The sequence below is a fragment of the Motacilla alba genome, chromosome 2, assembly GCF_015832195.1.
Source record: "Motacilla alba alba isolate MOTALB_02 chromosome 2, Motacilla_alba_V1.0_pri, whole genome shotgun sequence".
NCBI classification, from domain to species: Eukaryota; Metazoa; Chordata; class Aves; order Passeriformes; family Motacillidae; genus Motacilla; species Motacilla alba.
Window position 1 is genome coordinate 83,025,043 of NC_052017.1, and position 17,452 is coordinate 83,042,494.

General features: G+C 40.9%; 3 long non-coding RNA genes across 3 annotated transcripts; all 3 read left to right on the plus strand.

The window, feature by feature from the left end:
- The first annotated feature begins 21 nt into the window (after positions 1-21).
- On the plus strand, positions 22-6,807 carry LOC119697882. Its single transcript, XR_005255975.1, has 3 exons — positions 22-176; positions 1,772-1,885; positions 3,985-6,807. It is a non-coding gene; the product is annotated as an uncharacterized LOC119697882 (long non-coding RNA).
- Positions 6,808-10,400: 3,593 nt separating this feature from the next.
- On the plus strand, positions 10,401-12,746 carry LOC119697881. The gene is made up of 3 exons (XR_005255974.1): positions 10,401-10,444; positions 10,658-10,812; positions 11,870-12,746. It is a non-coding gene; the product is annotated as an uncharacterized LOC119697881 (long non-coding RNA).
- A 1,741-nt stretch (positions 12,747-14,487) lies between these two features.
- Positions 14,488-17,238, plus strand: LOC119697726. Its single transcript, XR_005255915.1, has 3 exons — positions 14,488-15,438; positions 15,532-15,678; positions 16,624-17,238. It is a non-coding gene; the product is annotated as an uncharacterized LOC119697726 (long non-coding RNA).
- Positions 17,239-17,452: the final 214 nt, after the last annotated feature.

Here is a 17,452-nt window from a genome sequence, read left to right on the forward strand (position 1 = left end):
CCCCAGCCCGCGCCCCGCCGAGGGCAGGGGGCGGCCGGGAGCCCCGGCGGCCGTGGGCGTTGTGGCGGTAGCGCCCCTGCCCGCCCTCCCCCGTCCCGGGGCGAGCGGCGCTGGAGGCGGCAGATGGAGTGGGGTTGTGGCGGGTCTCCTGCCCTCTAACAAAAGCTCACCCGCAGGTAGCACCGGCGCGTGCTTTTTTTTTTTGGGAAGGGCTGTTTTGTGTTTAAAATAAAACCGACGGAGCATCTGCACACGCGAGGCATTTGTGTTTGGACTTTTCCTTTAATCTCGTCGGTTCTCACATTTTTCCCCGCAAAACTGCGCAGGGCAAGTGCCCCAGCTCCCCTTCCAGCGCTCCAGACGGCACGGAGCAGGCTCCCGGCGTGTGCCGGCAGTGCGGTGGGCTCTTCAGAGCTCCTCCGTACTGCAAAGCGCCCTGCCCTCCCGGCATCCTCAGGCTGCCACTAGCACTCCTACAGACTGCTGCTGAGAACTTCTGTGCGCTGGGACCTTTGCTATTTCGCCACGGTAGCTCCAAGCCATCCGATTTGCAAGTAGCTTGCAAATAACCCGGACTGTGGAAAAGTTCTTTTAAGGGAAGTGAATCTGCACGCTCCCCTAAGAACTGCTCCCCTAAGAACTTTACTGGTTTAAAACGTATTGACTTCCAACAAGAGCCATCACACTCTTTGAGGAGAGGAATATTTACTTCACTAGACGCAAAAACACCTCTCATAAGAAAGTGGTCAGCCCTATAAAAGGCAATTGAACCCAAGGAGAAGTGGGAGAAATCTCTGGTCTTTTCTTCCTAGACAGATGCATGTACACTAATGGCAGTATTGTGGCTGAGCGCCCGAGCTGAATATATTTTGAAATGTAACATGATATCTTCTTTGCTCTCGCTCTTTCTTCCTTTGTGGCTCTTCTTCACTGTATTTAAAGGAATGCTTTTCTTATCAGCCCGCCCTCCGGTCCCCGTGTTTCCAGCCATGCTCTGGTGTCGCTCCGTTCTCGCTCTCTTCTCACCACTCGCTCTCCCTGTTCAAGTCCTCAAATAATCTCTCCCGTTTCCTTCAGCGTGTCACCTCAGCCTCTTGGACACACGTGCCACTCTGCTGCTGCTCGCTGCTCACCCTGCTCATGCCACCAGCCCCGGCCTCTCCTCGGCACGGCGCTCCCCTCGGCCATCTCCACTTGATGCAGTGCTGAGCGTTGCTCTTCAGTCTGTCAGCACCACTGCAGCCCTGTCCTGTCCTGCCCTGTCCTGTCCTGACCCAGTCCATCGGGACCTTGTTCTGTGGGCCTCACTTCCCAGCCCCGTTCAGCCCTCTCTTCCCACCGCTGGGCTGGTTTGTCCTGCCTTCCTGTGAGCTGGTATTCACCCTGATCTTACGTTTTGTGGGTCCAGCCTCAGACAGCTGGTGCCTCACCAAAGGGGAAGCTGTTTCCTGTCCAGGTTTCTATTTAGTGAAAAGGTGAGTGCAGGTGGTATCAGATTCTGCCTGAGATTACTCCAGAGGCAAGAAGGCACCTACTCACAGTAGGCTGGCATCACAGTCCCACATCCTTACATAAGAAACTTGCTGCACACATAGATCCAGCCCAGATTGGAAGGGAACTCCGAAGATCACCTAGTGCAACTTTTGATGAGAAAGGAATGAGGCTGTCACCTGTCCAATCGCATCTTGAAAACATCCAGTTGTGGGGACTCCACCCCACCCCTGGGAATGATTTTCCTGTGGGTTCTAACTGTAACTTTTTTTTTTTTCAGTGAATCAAAATCAAGGTGAAACCTCTTCTCATGCAACTTGTACCTGTTGCCACTTGTCTGCTCTCTGTGCCTCCCAGTGAAGAGAAAATCTTCATCTTTTTTGCAGCCGTGCAGGTACCTGTATGATTTGACCAGGTTTTGTGCAATAGGTGTCCAGTTGTTGCTGCTTTCGCAGAACCCGCTGCTGTGGGCATGGTCAATGACTTCAGCACATGCCTCTTCCACACGCTGTTTAATGCTATTTGCCCCCGGCACATTCCTTAGCTGCGCAATGCCACGGTTATACGTTGTCATCTGTAGTATTTCCACCCTAGAATATCAATTTACAGCCCTGTGTTACAGCGTGTCCTCAAAAAGCAAGAAGTGAAAGGAGAGAAGAAGGAGAGAAGTTATATAACTGGTCTGGTGCTGCAGAGCCAGCCAGCCACCAGCAGGATTGCATTGCAGGGATTCCCACCTTCTAAAAGTCCCCTCCTTCCCCAAAAGTCCTACTACCTCAACCTCTAAGGAAATTTGCACGCTCCATCTTGAAATCGGACCACCTTTATGACCATGATGCTCTGCATCTGACACTGAAGGGAAACTGCAGGGATAAAACTCAGGTATTTTTAAAGCATCACGCAGGCAGCCACCTGGCTGCCTTCCAGTATGCTCTTCCTTTGAGTGTGCTCACTCTTTCTCATATATAAGACTGCTGATCCATCAGTTAATCATATTAAGTACCTAAAATTAACTTTTAAATTATTAATGCATGAGAACATATCCGTTTGCCATGTACATTATTTTAAAGGATTACAGTGTGTACACTGAGTGCCATTAACATTACATTTTGAAGACAGTAAATTGACTTGTATGGAAATCAGAAGAGTTGATGGATTCCTCTAAAGATGCTTTTGACAATGATAAAATGTTCAATTGAATTATTATTAAGCATGTGTATGTACTTAAATTTCTTTCTAATACATACAAAAATAAGCAACTACTCAAGTCTTATCAGTACAATATTTTTCATCTTGTGATGGGTTAAAAAAATAGATACACATGAATATTGAAAATACTCATCTGACAAATAAAAACACTAGGAAAGATATGTTTAGTTTCCTAGACTACAGCTGTGTCGTTCAAGACAAAACTGTACTGTCATAAGATTGTTTATCCAAAATAGCACCACCAAAATGGTGAAGTGGAGAAGTAGCAATGCATCTTTTCAGTAGCAGTGAAGGACATGCTTATCTTTTCTCTTAAGTAGTGAATCTCTAGAAACACCCTACACAATGCTGTATCATGACAATAACAGCCTAAAATGCTGATATTTTCTCTAAGAAGAAAAGATGATCATTTTCTGCAAGAAAAAGCACACAAGAAATAATGTTGGCAATAATGTACTCTGACTATGAAAACATTATTCCTGCTCAAGGACAGTCTAAAAAGTAAAGGCAAACAGCCTTGGCAAAAGCCTTGATGCCTTCAGGACTTTGTACCCGGGAGAATTTTGTCCCATCTCCCTGTTTTCTTCTTCTTTCTGCAGTGGTTAAGGTTTAGGTTAGAGAAGACAGACTCCTCTGACCCATGATGGAAGAAGATGGAAGAACTAATGAGACTCCCTAGCTGTGCTCAAGGGAATCCATGCCACTGGGGGAGAAGACGATGGGGCATGCAGTTCTCTCCTAGCTGGAGAGGGTCTTGCTGCCCTGCAGCTTCCAAGCTCAGAGCCTGTGGTGTGATTGGGCATGGGATATCACTTTATTCTCTTTGTTCTCTGCCTCAAGATATCTAGAAAGCCCAGGAAAAGCTCTTTTTACCATTTATGCTCTTCAGGAACTTGTATTAATGCAAGTTTCTCATGTGCTAAGTGTTCAAAACCAGGTCCAACATATAAGCAGAATATAGGCACTCTCTCTCTCTATTTAGCCCTACATTTCAGACTCAATACCTGATAATAAATGGCTGTTGGAGTTCGAGTACTGTGGACTTGGTTTGCTTTCCGCAAAGACTTGAACTCTGCAGGGTGACTTTTCATTTTGGAACTCAGCCAAAGGACACTAAGCTCACAATTCAGTTAGTTCCAACAGAGAAAAAGGTCATTTTCATGTTTTATTAAATAGACTAATGAAAACTGACTAGTAGATATGAAGTTTTCTTTAGAAACATTATTATATTTCATACATATACTGAGAACAGGCGTAATTTTCTTTTCTATTACGTTGATTTAGGAAATGAAAATCCAATAGCAGAAGATCTGAAGAGGAGAGATCAGAATCTGGTCACTGCTTTCCCTCTCAAAGGAACTTTCATGAAAGCATTATATGAAAGTCGGCATTAAGCATGATCTTGAACTAGTAGGATGCACTGATAAAAGAATCCAGCTATCTAAAAAGGGTCAACTTGGTCATTATTGCCTGGTAGGTATATAGGCAAAAGTGCTGACCAACCTTTGAAATGATAATAAGTTTCTTTTGTCATGGACAAAGCTTTTCACCTTAAATAGACAGGAAGTCTTCTAACACAGTAGAATTTTAATAAAGCTCAATCTGGAGCAAAACCAACTCAAAATTATTTCTGTTGCTTTTACTATAAATGAAGCAAATGCTTAAAATATTTTTAAAAGCTGTCCAGAAAAAAATAAGCCTTTTTAACATCAAGATGGAAGCAGGGGGAATGCTCTCCTTCCTTTCTGTGTACACCCTTCATTTCCATTGTATTTATTTTATCACTCAATATATGGTGGAGATTGTAAGCTGAAAGGGGAAATGAAAGCACTAAGAAAAAAAAATAAACAAGTTTGCAAAAACACTCACTAAATATAGCTGTAGGAGCTAAAGGATTCAAGTGGAATTTCAGTATTCACCAAAAGACTGAAAAGACTGAGATTTTCAAAACCTTACATGTTTTTCTACCAATTATTTGCTCAGTTCTGGTTTTTAACTGATTCAGCCAGAACTTCATCAAATTACATTAGTTTTAGAAGTTTAGAGACTTCATCTTCTGCCCAGTTGTTATCAAGAGGATTTCTTAATATCAAATATCTATATTTCTTAATAGAAAAGACTTTGTCTGTAGTCTATATCTAAAGACTAGTGACAGAAAAAGAAAAGCTATGGCATGACCATAACTGAATAAACTCACTGTGTTCATAGACCACATTGTGAAGATCTACTCTTTGTTGCTAGGTAAGTTATATCTCTATTTACAGCTTTTTCAAAAGGCTGAATAGTCAGGGACATTTTGTAATTTGAGATGGAGTCCTAAGCTCTAGTGAGAGAGATGTGCTCTTCCTGGACTGCACAAAATAGAGCAGTTACACAAGGTGGTATAGAGGAGAGGGGAATTTTAAGCAATACTGATCATTCAAACAGAAACTACATTAAAAAGACAGATACATTCAGCCCACCCTTCTACAAAAACACATCTGTTCCCACCGCTAGCTCCACAATTAACACATAGACTGATTCAACACTAAGAATTATAAATTGCTGTATTCTCTCAGTTCCAATGAAGTGATGAAGAAAATGGGCACTTTTGGACATCAAAGGTGTTAAACGAAATGACACCTTAGAAGTGTTTACTTTCCCCAAATCAAAGTCAGCTGCTTTCCTGATGCATAATAAGTTTTTAACTAGGATGCCAAATAACACTAGAAGAAAAATTCAAAATTATACTGCAATAGGAGGAGATTCAGTTCAAACTATACTTTATATTCTCATTTATGACATGAGAAATCAGGATTTATTTGAAATGTAGTGCTCATTCACAGCTTTGCCACAGATAAGGAGAAAAGGCAACAAAAATTGTGACTCAGAATGAAATCCAGCCACACTGCAGTCAGTGGCAAAACTCTTAGAGATCTTAGTGTGATTTTGTCTCAAGTATTTTCTTGGTTCCTGAGGGAGGGGCAATTAAAATAATAATAAAGACAAAGAGAAAATCTTCAGTGCCATAACTTGCCTGCAGGCTGTAGCTTTTAGAGCATATTTTCACAACAGCTGAAGCAGGATCTTTAGGGTAGTGCCATCTGAAAACCAGAGACGTTTAATTTGTGTAAACAAAAAATAGATTACATAGAAGTAGGTATTACTAAGCTGAGAGAAGATGCACAGCAATCCAGCTGTATTGGACCCAAAACAGATCTTCCCTCAGTCTGTGCTGAGCTGTGTGCAGACCCCAGCACCCTCTGAATTAAAATGCACCTCTGTACAACACAGCCTTGCAGGGAGCCAGCGTGCCTTTCGTTGGCTTGCAGGGTATGGATGCAGAGCTGAGGTGTGCTTCAGATTGGTTTTCCCCATGTGCTGCAGGCACCACCTCTCTCCACAGCAGCCAAGTCATGTCTCAAGCCTTTCTCCAGAGCAGGTGATGTGGAGTTTTGAGTCCATTCCCATCCTGTGACTTTAAAGGAACAAAATGCAGATGTCTGCTACTCAATTCAAGTCTGAAATAGACTTTTTGTATTTAAACTGCCATTTGCAAGGGAAGCCATATTTTACTTTCCTGGTGCAAGAATTAACAAAAAAAAAATTGCCAAACCAAACCCAATGTATACTGCATTGTCATCTAAATTAATCCCCTGTCATACAGTTATAGTCTCATTAATTCTTCTTAGCCAATCAAACCAAAACTTTCTCAGAAATTGGCTGGCAGGAAAAGATTCCCTTGCTCCATCCATAGCAAGCAGTGGGCTAGCTGCTTAAACAGAGCATTGAGAACTTGTGTTAAAATAGAAATTGTGTCTGCAGTGATTTAAAAGTATATTTTCTACAAGTCTTGTCCATTTATTCAACTCCACTAAAGGAGTAAGAAGTCATTCTCTTGTTTAAATTATTTCCTTCTGTTTGGAAAAATAGTTATCCAAGGAGACTAATGGGACTTGCACTTCCTACTGTCTGGCCAGAAGTAGGCATTTAGTGTGTCTTCATTATAGAGAAATCTTGGAGGGCAAATTACATGATATACAAAAAGTGGTGTACAGCCTTTGATAAGAGAGCAATCTTTCAACAGAAAGGATTGCCCTGAAGTTGCTATCCAGACAAAATGAAGGTTTCTTGTGGGGTCATTCCAACCTTGATGATTCTTTGATTTCTCTCCTCTCAAAATTTGATAGCTGTTCTTTATCAAAGAACCTCTTTTCCATGGTTGTCAGATGTATACGAATAGTCTGCATATATTCTTAGTGCAATCTGTAACTTTCTTGAGAAGTACATTTTTGAGGATTCTTCATTTCACTACCAAAAAAATGTAATTAAAGGTACGAAGGTCAAACTGCCCCTGAGTGTTTTCTTCTGATGCTTTAGCAGATATGAAATAAAAAAATAAAGTTGTGTTACATCACAGTAGCTCAGACATTCATCTTCAGCTGCAATCTACATCCACAGGCAGTGAGAAGTCTCAGGGAGTCTCGCAGTAGCTACTACAGCAGCTGAGAGGAAATCCACTGGTGCTCCTCAGGAAGCTCTCACCACCTCTAGCTGGAAGTTTGGGGCAGGAAAGCTTGTCACTGATTGCCTAAGATTTAGCTATGATTTATTCTGTTTTTCTAAACTTAGTCATGTAAAGGTGCACATCTGTCTAATCTCATATGCTAATGGGACCTCAAAATGTTTAGTGAAAGGGAAGAGAGAATATCTTTCCAGAAAAGACTTCCAGAACAGTTACACCCACCAAGTAAGATCAGTTCTTTCTCCTTCACCAAGAGCCTTTTTAACACACACTGACTACTCTGTGAAGATTAAGACAGGCTGCTGCATGGCAAAAAGGCCTCAGCTGGACTGAGGCTCCAGCAGTGAGGCTCCCTTGAAGCAGCAATGTGGCTCCTCTGTGATCATGTGCCCACCTCAAGAGGGGGGGTTCTGTTCCAAACAGCTCTTGTTTTAAGATGACAGATGACATTTCTGGTCTTACATTGATTGCTTTGTGGGTTCTCCCTTCTGCCCCCAAAGATTTGGTGATCCTCTTATCCTAATATTGTTTGGCAAGCATTTGAACAGACCTTTATTTCAGCCATGCCTCAGAGATGAGATAATGTAGAAAAAGCCATATTAAGAAACAACCAAGCAAACTTCATTCTGTGAACCACAATGGACGGATGATAGAGATAGGATATTTACAGCAAATCGGTGAATCTGTCTAATTACTATGCTCTAATTTAGATAATTTGCTTCTACAGTGGGAGGCAGACTACTGGTGGATTGTTCCTCCCTCTTTAAGACCTAGAGCTACATATGTCATATTGTGAAAATGAAATTGCCTTCATATTACTCACTAGGAAGAAATTGGAGTCAGGCCAGGAGCAGATGGCAGCTCAAAAGGCGATCCTCTTCCTCCTTGAGAAGTAGTATTTACTTTGTACTTCAGTAGCAGTATTGATCTGAGAAACTTGAGGCCTTTTACAAACAATAATGAACATAATTTTATAGTGCCCTGGCAGCAGAGTTAGTGGGATTTCTCTGCTTTAGCACATAGGGAAACTGATGCATGTCAGGTTTACAGCATTCCCATGCCTACAGTTTTCCAAGAGATTTTGTTCTCCATCCAAAGGAAAATCAGCCTCTCTAAATTCCTTGCATTCTGCCACAAGCATGAGACTCAAACATCATGCACATGAAATTAAGGGATGCTAGTTAGAGGCAGAGACAACACCATTGGCAAAAAAGAGAATTTCCCAAGACCCACAGGAAAGTGAGTAGCTGGACCAGGACCCTGACTGCTCAGTCCTGGGCTGTGCTTTCTAGGCTCTGCCTGTGAGCCCATAGGGAGTATCCAGCTGCTCTTGAAACAACTTGCCCATAAAAAGCACCTCTTGGACAAGTTAAGCACTTGTTTAAAGTGGAACTGAATTTCTGAACATGAATACCTGCAAGGCGTTATACCTTGCAGCACAAGGTATACATGGATCCAGGGAAGCTGCTGAGATGGTGAAACTCTCCATAAATAGTCATCAGTATGTTTCCCTAGTCAGGCCTGAGCAAACCTGAGTAATGAAAGAGGCATTTTTAAAATGTAAGAAGCAGAAAGATTTTCCTACTTCTTACACTGATATAGTTACCAATACAGTCATGATATTGAAATGGAAAGAATTTCAGCCCAAATGTTGGAGTACAATATAAATAAGTTAATTTGAAAGTAGGAGAAAGCTTGCATACTTCTCAGACCTTATTCTAATATGCAGTGAGGTCAAAAACAAAACCCTCAAGCATGAACAACATTGGGCACACAGCAAACAACTTTGCTATAAATTACAGTGCATATCCCCAATAGCAGATCTTTGCTGGGTCTAAACTCTCTATAGAAGTGAAGCTAGGAAGACATGTAGGAGCCAAACTTTATCTTCAGGTGTATGTTGAATATGTGTGGAATACGTGTCATGGTTTGCAAAGTTTGCAGTAGCACTTAGGTAGATGTGAAACTTTGGCATGATTTGAAGTGGGGTTTCTCTTAAGGATTTTATTTCATGCTTACGAAAAGTGATTTCTCATGGGTTTTCAAAAGCTAACTCTTTCATAACAGAAATACTTTATAATGATCTTCACAGCATAAGTTAGAAAAGGAGAAAAAGAAAGCTGTACCAGTGGCAAACTACATAGGAGACAAAAAATACTAGTTTCTGAAGAGTGAAATTCCATTTTTCTACTAGCAGTTCAGAAAATTAGTTTGGCAAAAAGAAAACTACCCTTATAAAAAGATATTTTGCTTTATAGATTTTAATAAATGTGTTACTTTGTGTGTATTTCAGTGCTGACACTCACACCCTGTCCGGCTACTTTTCAAGAAAACAGGCTGCATTATAAACTAGTGTCCAGTTCTGGTCCTGGTGAGGTCAAGGTGCAAGTTGGAGTCAGGCTTGATTTCTTCATCTCTAAACTCTGCAGCACATGCTGTATAGTTAAAAGTAATTTTTTTCTTTTGATTGTTAACACACTAATCTTTTTCTTTTTCTTTATTTCCAGAAAACTGAAGAGAGGTATGTGAAGGTAATTTTGGGTTTTTTTGTCTTCTCACCTTCCCATACATTGAGGCAATGAGGTAGGGCACCTTTCTATTGTCATGTGTGGACAGACCAAATGTTAAGAAACAGCAAGAAACAGAAGTATTTCTCCAGGACAGTGAAACACTACCTGATGGTAAGTTTTCAGAAAGCAAGCAGTAACTGACCCTAAGGCTCTGGTTGGACATTAGGAGGAATTTTTCTACAGAAAGGGTGACTAGACATTGGAAGGAGCTGCCCTGGGAAGTCGTGGAGTCACTGTCTGTGGAGGTATTTAAGGAAAGACTGGATGAGGCATTTGGTGCCGTGGTCTAGTTTACATGGTAGTGTTAGGTCATAGGTTGAACTCGATGACCTCAGAGGCCTTTTCCAACTTAACTGATTCTGTGATTCTGTAAAATACCAGTACTGAATCTTGTGGTCAGATAGCCCTTATATCTGCAGTGGAAAGCACCTGTCATTGAGGTACACTAGGGAACGTGGCCCTCATTATAGCAAGATGCAGGTGCCCAGTATCACACGAGAATTATACATTGCTATATAATTTCATCATCATGTCATGTGAATTCCTGCTGCCTAACTGAGCATGAATATCTCTGGGAAACACTAGTGCCTGTATCATATGATAGGACAGAGACCAAAGGGCATGCAGGAAAGGGAACAAGAGAGAGAAGACTATACCCTGGATACAAAAGGTAAAAATACTTGATGTGGGCAATTTGTTATGGAATGTGTATCCATGATCTAGAGACTGATTAAAAGAAAATTATTTTTAAGTAATAATGTGTCACAGCAAAGCAAGGATCACATTTAAAGACAAGTCTGCTGGTACAGAGCAGAGCTGATGTGGAACTGGATGGCACAGTTAAATTCATGCTGACAGACATGGGACTCTTTTCATTTAGCAGATAGCATTAATATACAGACATCCTTCCAGCCTATGTAAGACGCTGCATCAGCATATTCAGCATTATTTACACCAAGGAAATAAGTAAATTGTCTTCCATGAAGAGCAAAAATCCCACTCTCCCTTTGTCCTTGAGAAATACAGAAGCCAGTAAAGGTAAGCCAACATTGTAAATCCCATTTTTTGTATTACAAGAGTTCCCAGGAACTCTGGTTGCATGACAGAAAGTCATTGCACTGGTCTAACATTGGAAAACATTTAATTAGCTTATAGAGCTATTAGTTGATGTCCATTTTACTATGTGCACCCCATTATAGAATACCCCATAATTGAACTTGCCCTTGAATACAATCATAGGAAGTCAAGGTGTTCTCAGTTTTTCTGACAGGAGGGTTTTGCAACAGCCACAGCAACACAGCTTCACACTCACAGTGTGAACACTAGAGTCTGCATTGCACAGAACCTTGACTCTGTGACAGCACTGGCATTGCTGTATCTGTCCAATCAGTCCCTGCTGTTTATGAGTCCTAAGGACTACTGATAACAACAGGACTGGCTGGACAACTTGGGTAAGCAGGCCACTAATTGCAGGTAGTAATGGAAGGCAAAGACTCTGAATCCTTGAGGATTTCTATCATCAAATTCAGTCTTAAGAAATTCTCCTACTTAGTGTACAGTCTCTTTCATGGGCTTGTGAAGCTAAATGATAAAGCAATTTAAGTTACTTCTCTTAGCTCAGTTCCTCCCAATTAGAAAACTATATCAGAATTGCATTCCTCAGGTAGTCTGCAGTCATCTTCTAATTTCCAGCCTAAATATATTCACAGCCAATCTTATTTCCTTCCTGACACCATTTGTCTGTCTGGTCTATTTGTGACTCAGTCCTTATTTATGACTCACCGGTGTGAAAGATAAGATTTGTGGCTTAGTGAGTGGCCTAATTGCCCAAGCAATGATTATATTAGAAATAGTCTGAGGGAACATGTAAATGCCCTTCTTAAAGTCTAGTTAATGAAATATATTTGCATCTAAACAGCCATAAATAAAATTTGTAAAATGTATTTGGTCTGTAATTTTCTGGATAAATATTTATGCTGTGTTTGCTAATCACCACAGCAATTTTCATCCTGATCCTCTTGTTCAACATGTGGACAAAGAAAAAGGCAAGGTGGTGTGGATTATATGATGATGCTACCTTTCTCTGTTTCATTAGCCTCCAGCTGTGGGAGTGACCAGTTTTCATGATGTCTGTGCTAGGCTGTGGTTCATGCGAGCTTGGTGGAGCCAATGGTATGTGGACGACTTGGCAGAACAGCTGGAACGATTGGCAAAAGTTATCTTGGTCACCCATCTGAGGGAGCATGTTCTGCTCCTCAGCTCTGGCCCATGAAGATCTGGCTGGAATTTCAGCTGCTTATGAATGTTGGGATTACAGCAGTGGACAGCAACAGTTTTCAAAATGTGCTTAGACCTCAGTTCTGCAACACACTAATCGTGGTTGGATTAAAGATTTTGCAAGAGCAAAATTAAAAGTTCATATAGGCTGCTTGAAGAAGGCTCAGGAGCAGTTATCAATTACTGGTAAATGTTCATTTTATTATTCTTGCAGTACAATCTAGAGACCTCAGCAAGGAACGATCTTCATTGTCCTCAGCACCGTAAAAAGCCAGAACAAATGGTCAGGTTTTTTCCACGCTTGGTGGAGAATTGGCAAACATTTTCTTGGAAAACATTATTTTTTTCTGATGGCAGTCCATCAAATCCCAGTTTCAGCTCTCGTATCCACCATCTATTCCATGAGTGTTACTATGGACTCCATCTTCAGGTAACACAGATCAAACACAGTGCTGTGTCAGTCACCCAAACTGTGCTGATTTATGCTGGCTGTGTCACTTCAGCAAGGACAATGACATTACACCAACTGACACCAGCTCAGGATTTGGCCCTCGGATGCTGTCAATGCCATTTAGTACCACTCTTCTCTTTCCACTTCTTCCTCAGTGCAGGGAGATTATTCTGCCTGAGTGCAACCAGGAGCCAGGCACAACTCAGCTCCCTTCCTGCACCCAGACTCCCCAGCTCATTAGATCCCAGAGGAACAGGGGGTGTGGGAGGGGAGAAGATCCGGCCCTTTAGAGGTGGTTCCATTTATAAATATTGACTTTAATGCTAATTTCATGTAGTTGCTTGTAAAAGTCTTTTAGGCTGAAGCAGAAGGCACACTGCAGATGGCAAGGATATTTTTCACAGTTTTTATGGTGGATAACAATATACTTGACATTTTGCTCATTAAATGTGAGCCCTGGTATGTGAGTAAACATGCTAGGCATCTGTGCTCTAAAATTACCAGTGTGAAAAGCAACAACTCAAATGTTTCAGTCAATAAATGTACAGCACAGAAGCAACATTCAGCAACTTTCTCAATGCTGTATGCAAGGCGAGGACTGAGTTTGCAGTATTACATGGAACACTCTAGAACCAACAAGGAAGAAATAACATATTGGTTTACAGTCCATATTTTTGAGGGAGAGGATTACATCCAAAAATCTCTAAAGTCAATGTAAGCACGTGCTAGACCATACCCATCAATTTGTGTTTCTAGGAGAAATAACATGTGCCTTGTCAAGCTGCAAAACTACATAGGAAAGAAAGGAATGGAGCCAGAATGAGCTGAAAAGGTGGAAGAGATGGTCTGTGGAGGAAAAGGCAGTTCGCCATTGTAAGGAACAATAGACTGGAACACGAAGGGGCAGAAGGACAGATGTGTGGTGCAGCGTGAGCGGTTGAGATGAGTGACGGACCGTGAGGAGATCAAACAGAGCAGGTGCCGCAGAACTACCACAGGCACTTTTCTGCTGTCCATTTTTGGGTTTTCACACATTATTAAAGAAATGAACAAGAGGAAGGATGAAAACTCAGGTGGAAAGAAAAGCTCAAAGGGTAAGATAGGTATAGGATACTAATCTAGTATGCATGCTTTTTGCTTGTCTTTTCAATATTTTGGAGATGCTATCTTGAGACAGCTGCAATTCTGAGTGAACCAAAACACACCTGAGGAAAACAAAATTTAGCTTAGGGCATCTTGTGATGTTCACAACTCCAGGCTCTTCCAGAAACCAATACTGTGCAGGCAACTACAGCAAAGTTAAAATTTAAAAAATAAAGGATAGATAGATAGATAGATAGATAGATAGATAGATAGATAGATAGATAGATAGATAGATTGAAGCTAGCAGAAGACTGGTGTCTCGTAGTTTTACTCATGGACTTAGCATGTGTTTTAGCATATTGCTTTTTGAGAAGGCAAACAATTTGTTACTTAAATTTGTATGATGGAAATGGGTATGAAGAAAGTGAGACTTGCCATATGAAATGATGATTTATTTAAAAAAAGACCAGGAGGATTAAGATAATGCTGACTTCTTGATTATTCTCCATCTCTCACAGCAGTGTTGGCCCATAAACATGTTTTTTATTTCACAATATAAACAGATGTCATCTCCCTTTTCTCACTCCTTCATCTTCTCTCATGTCTCCCAATTAAATCTACCTTCATCCCAATGTTAAATTCCTATTTTCTTTTACAGCTACTGTTCAAGTCATATCTCATTTCTCCCTCCTTGAAAACTTTTGTTACCTGCAGAGAGCCAGCTCTTTAGTATATCACATCATGATGTAAGAGACACTATCAGAAATAGAAGATTTTAAAATCAGCTTGAAATGGGAACTCTGATATGAACTTGGATACACTATTTCTTACTGCAGTAGAGGGTTTTGACAACTGAAGTAGTGGATAAAACTCCTATTAATGTAAATGGAAATTAGGTTAGATCTGTAATTGACTGAACTAAAAGAGATTGGGTGAATTTTACTCAAAAACAAGGTAAATATTCAAAACTTTTCATCTTTCAACCCATCTAGCCACCCAATCTAAGAATCCGCATGCCAAAAGACCATTCCTGCCTTTCTTTTTCCAATAGTTACAGGCAATCAAAACTTGAATGAAAACAAAAAGAAACAACCAAATTCTGAATTTGTGACAGAAGAGTTTAAGTGGAAGTCTCACACATTACACTTAGCAAAATCAGAAGAATTACTGAAATCCCCGACTGGCGTAAGTTAATTTGCATAAAAAACTGTACTTTAGGACATCTTCCTGATATTTGAGAGTTTACCCCTAAATCATCTTCATCTCTCTTCTTAAGTACTTCATTCTCAGAGGTAGGCCCCAATTCTTTTATATACAACATCAAAGCTAAGAGGGTTAACTGTAGTTACAAAGTGCCCAGAAGTTACTGTGACAGCTAGGTACATTATTTATAGTGAGAAATTAAATATGCAGGACGATCCATCTGGTCAGATTATTTCTGAAGGTTTAATATCAGATCTGACTGAGCAATGGCCACCATACCAGATTAGCGAGCTGTATAGATGTCTACATCAAGGAGTGGGAAGTCCTAGAACCAGATACCACCTTCTTGAAAAGGGTGTGTGACAAACAGTAATAAATAGGAAAAGAAAAAAATGAGGGGAGCAAATATGTAACATTGAGATGTTAAATTAAACAGCCCTCAACACTGAACTGAGACCGACTAATTAAACACATTAATTCAGGCATACATTTTTCTCAGGAGAAATTATGGTAGTTTCTGATGTTTCTTCATGTAGTAGCGTGAATTTGCAAGTAATGGAAAGTGAATCTCTGAAGATCCTACCAAAATCAATAACATTGAAAGCAAATAGTTTTCCTTCCTTGTCCTCATATGCTTCAGGACCAATCAGGTAGGTCCCTCAGAAATGCTAAATCCTAACTCTCATAGTTCAGTTAGCACACTGTTTTGAACTGGGACTAATGTGTTTTCTGTTTTGTGTTAGATATCCAGTTCAGGCAGCTGAAGCAAGAGAATTTGGGGAATGGAAGAAATGCATAATTGGTTCCCTATTTGTAAATACACTACTGCTGTTTCACTGAGGAATCCCTGCTCTTGGAATAGCTCTGGAAGGCAGGAGGTGTTTGGCAAGGTAGGGTTTGATGTGAGGAAGGGTGACAGAATCTAGAATTTGCAAATGCTGTTATATATTCCTAGAAATGCTTATGATCAGTTTGTTGTGATGATTGATCTGTTCCACTGCTAAATGCTCTCAGGCCATAAGTCCTTAATAAGCAGGGAATTAGTAAGATCCCATGCTCAATATTAATATACTCGTTAGGTGACACCAGGGCACTTAGAGCATAAGATGTTTATTCTAGACAGAGAGCAGTGAGATATTTCCAATAATTACTGACAAGGAAACTTGACATAATGATATAGATTTTATAATTTAGAAGAAACTGGGATTGGTATGCTGTGGCATCTGCTCTGTATTTCTTAAAAAGAGATCCTAGATACTTGGCAGAACTGTGGAGGTTTTCCCAGCTATCAAAAAATGGACATGTTACTAACCTGGCTTTTAAATCATAAATATTACTTACATGCCAAAGATCCTGAGAAGTCTCAGCAACAAAATCTCAGTATTGTGGTGTGGTGTGCTGTGACATAACAGCTAATCCAAATTAGGACCTCTTTGGTGATAAAGCATTTCTGTCTGAGAACTCAGCATCTTGCTCAAGATGCCACATATAATACACCACCATATATCTCAGCTGATGTATGACTACCATTCACCAGCTTGCAACAAACTCATGGTATTTCAGATGCCCCCTCAAGACAGCAGACACATATTCTGGATCAGGATTTCTGGTGTTAGCTGCAATAATGTTGGAAGAAAGATAATGTGGCATCAGAAGTAAACAGTGCAGCCATTCAGGGGTCGGCATCCATTCCTGCATGTAGCATGTATATGTTCTTTGTCCACACCAGTATCACCCTTATGAATTGCTAAGGGGAAAAGGTTGTCTCTGGAGTTGTGCCACACAAAACATATTCAGTGCTGGTTTTAAAAAATGCCTTCTTTTTCTCATCACAGATGCTTTTCCATGGCTGCAGTCAGGTGAGGAATATCAGCATACGGTGAGCCTTTGGGAAGCCCAGAGGATGCAAAGAAAGAATGACTGGTGTATCTTTCTGGGACTGGTGGGATATCCATCTTACCATAGACTCAGGCAGGTATAAAGACTAGATGTGCATCAGCTAGGTGAGTTTTTATAGGTAAGTGCAGTCAGTATCTATCATGGGCATTCATTTTCCTCTACATGGAAGGAAAATGTCTTCAGAACTCCTGGACAGAATATCTGGAGTTACCAATTCCTTGGTAGTATTCTGTCTTGATAGAAAGTTGACTAAGCACATTATTTTCTAAGTTCTCAAAGAGAGCAGTGCTGCAGGTCTGGTGGCCCTCAGCACCTGACTAACTGAGCCTGTGAACAGATCAGAGGTGGTACTGGGTCTGACCAAGGCCAGCAGCACCTGGAGGGATGGCCAATACACAGATGCTCCTGGGAGACTGTAGCAGCAGATCAAACACAAAGTGGTATTTCCTTCAGTAATTCCCTGTTCTTGATGCTTTGTGCCTCAGGGATTCCCTGCATGAGAGTTATCTTCTTTTAATTTAATGTATTTGCCAATCAGGTTTTGCACCCATACAATTTTTAAGTCTTCACTTATACTATGATTAAACTGAGGAGCTGCTTATTATAAGTTGCATAGTGTGGTATCTCTGTCTATTTTAAACCTGTTGCCTGCTGTTCTTTTTTTGATATCCTCTGATCAATATATCATAAAAGAAATCAGGTACTATTGCCTGTCCACCTGTCCTCTGCTTTGTTACTCATCTCTTGGAAAGAAGGTGGCCTTTA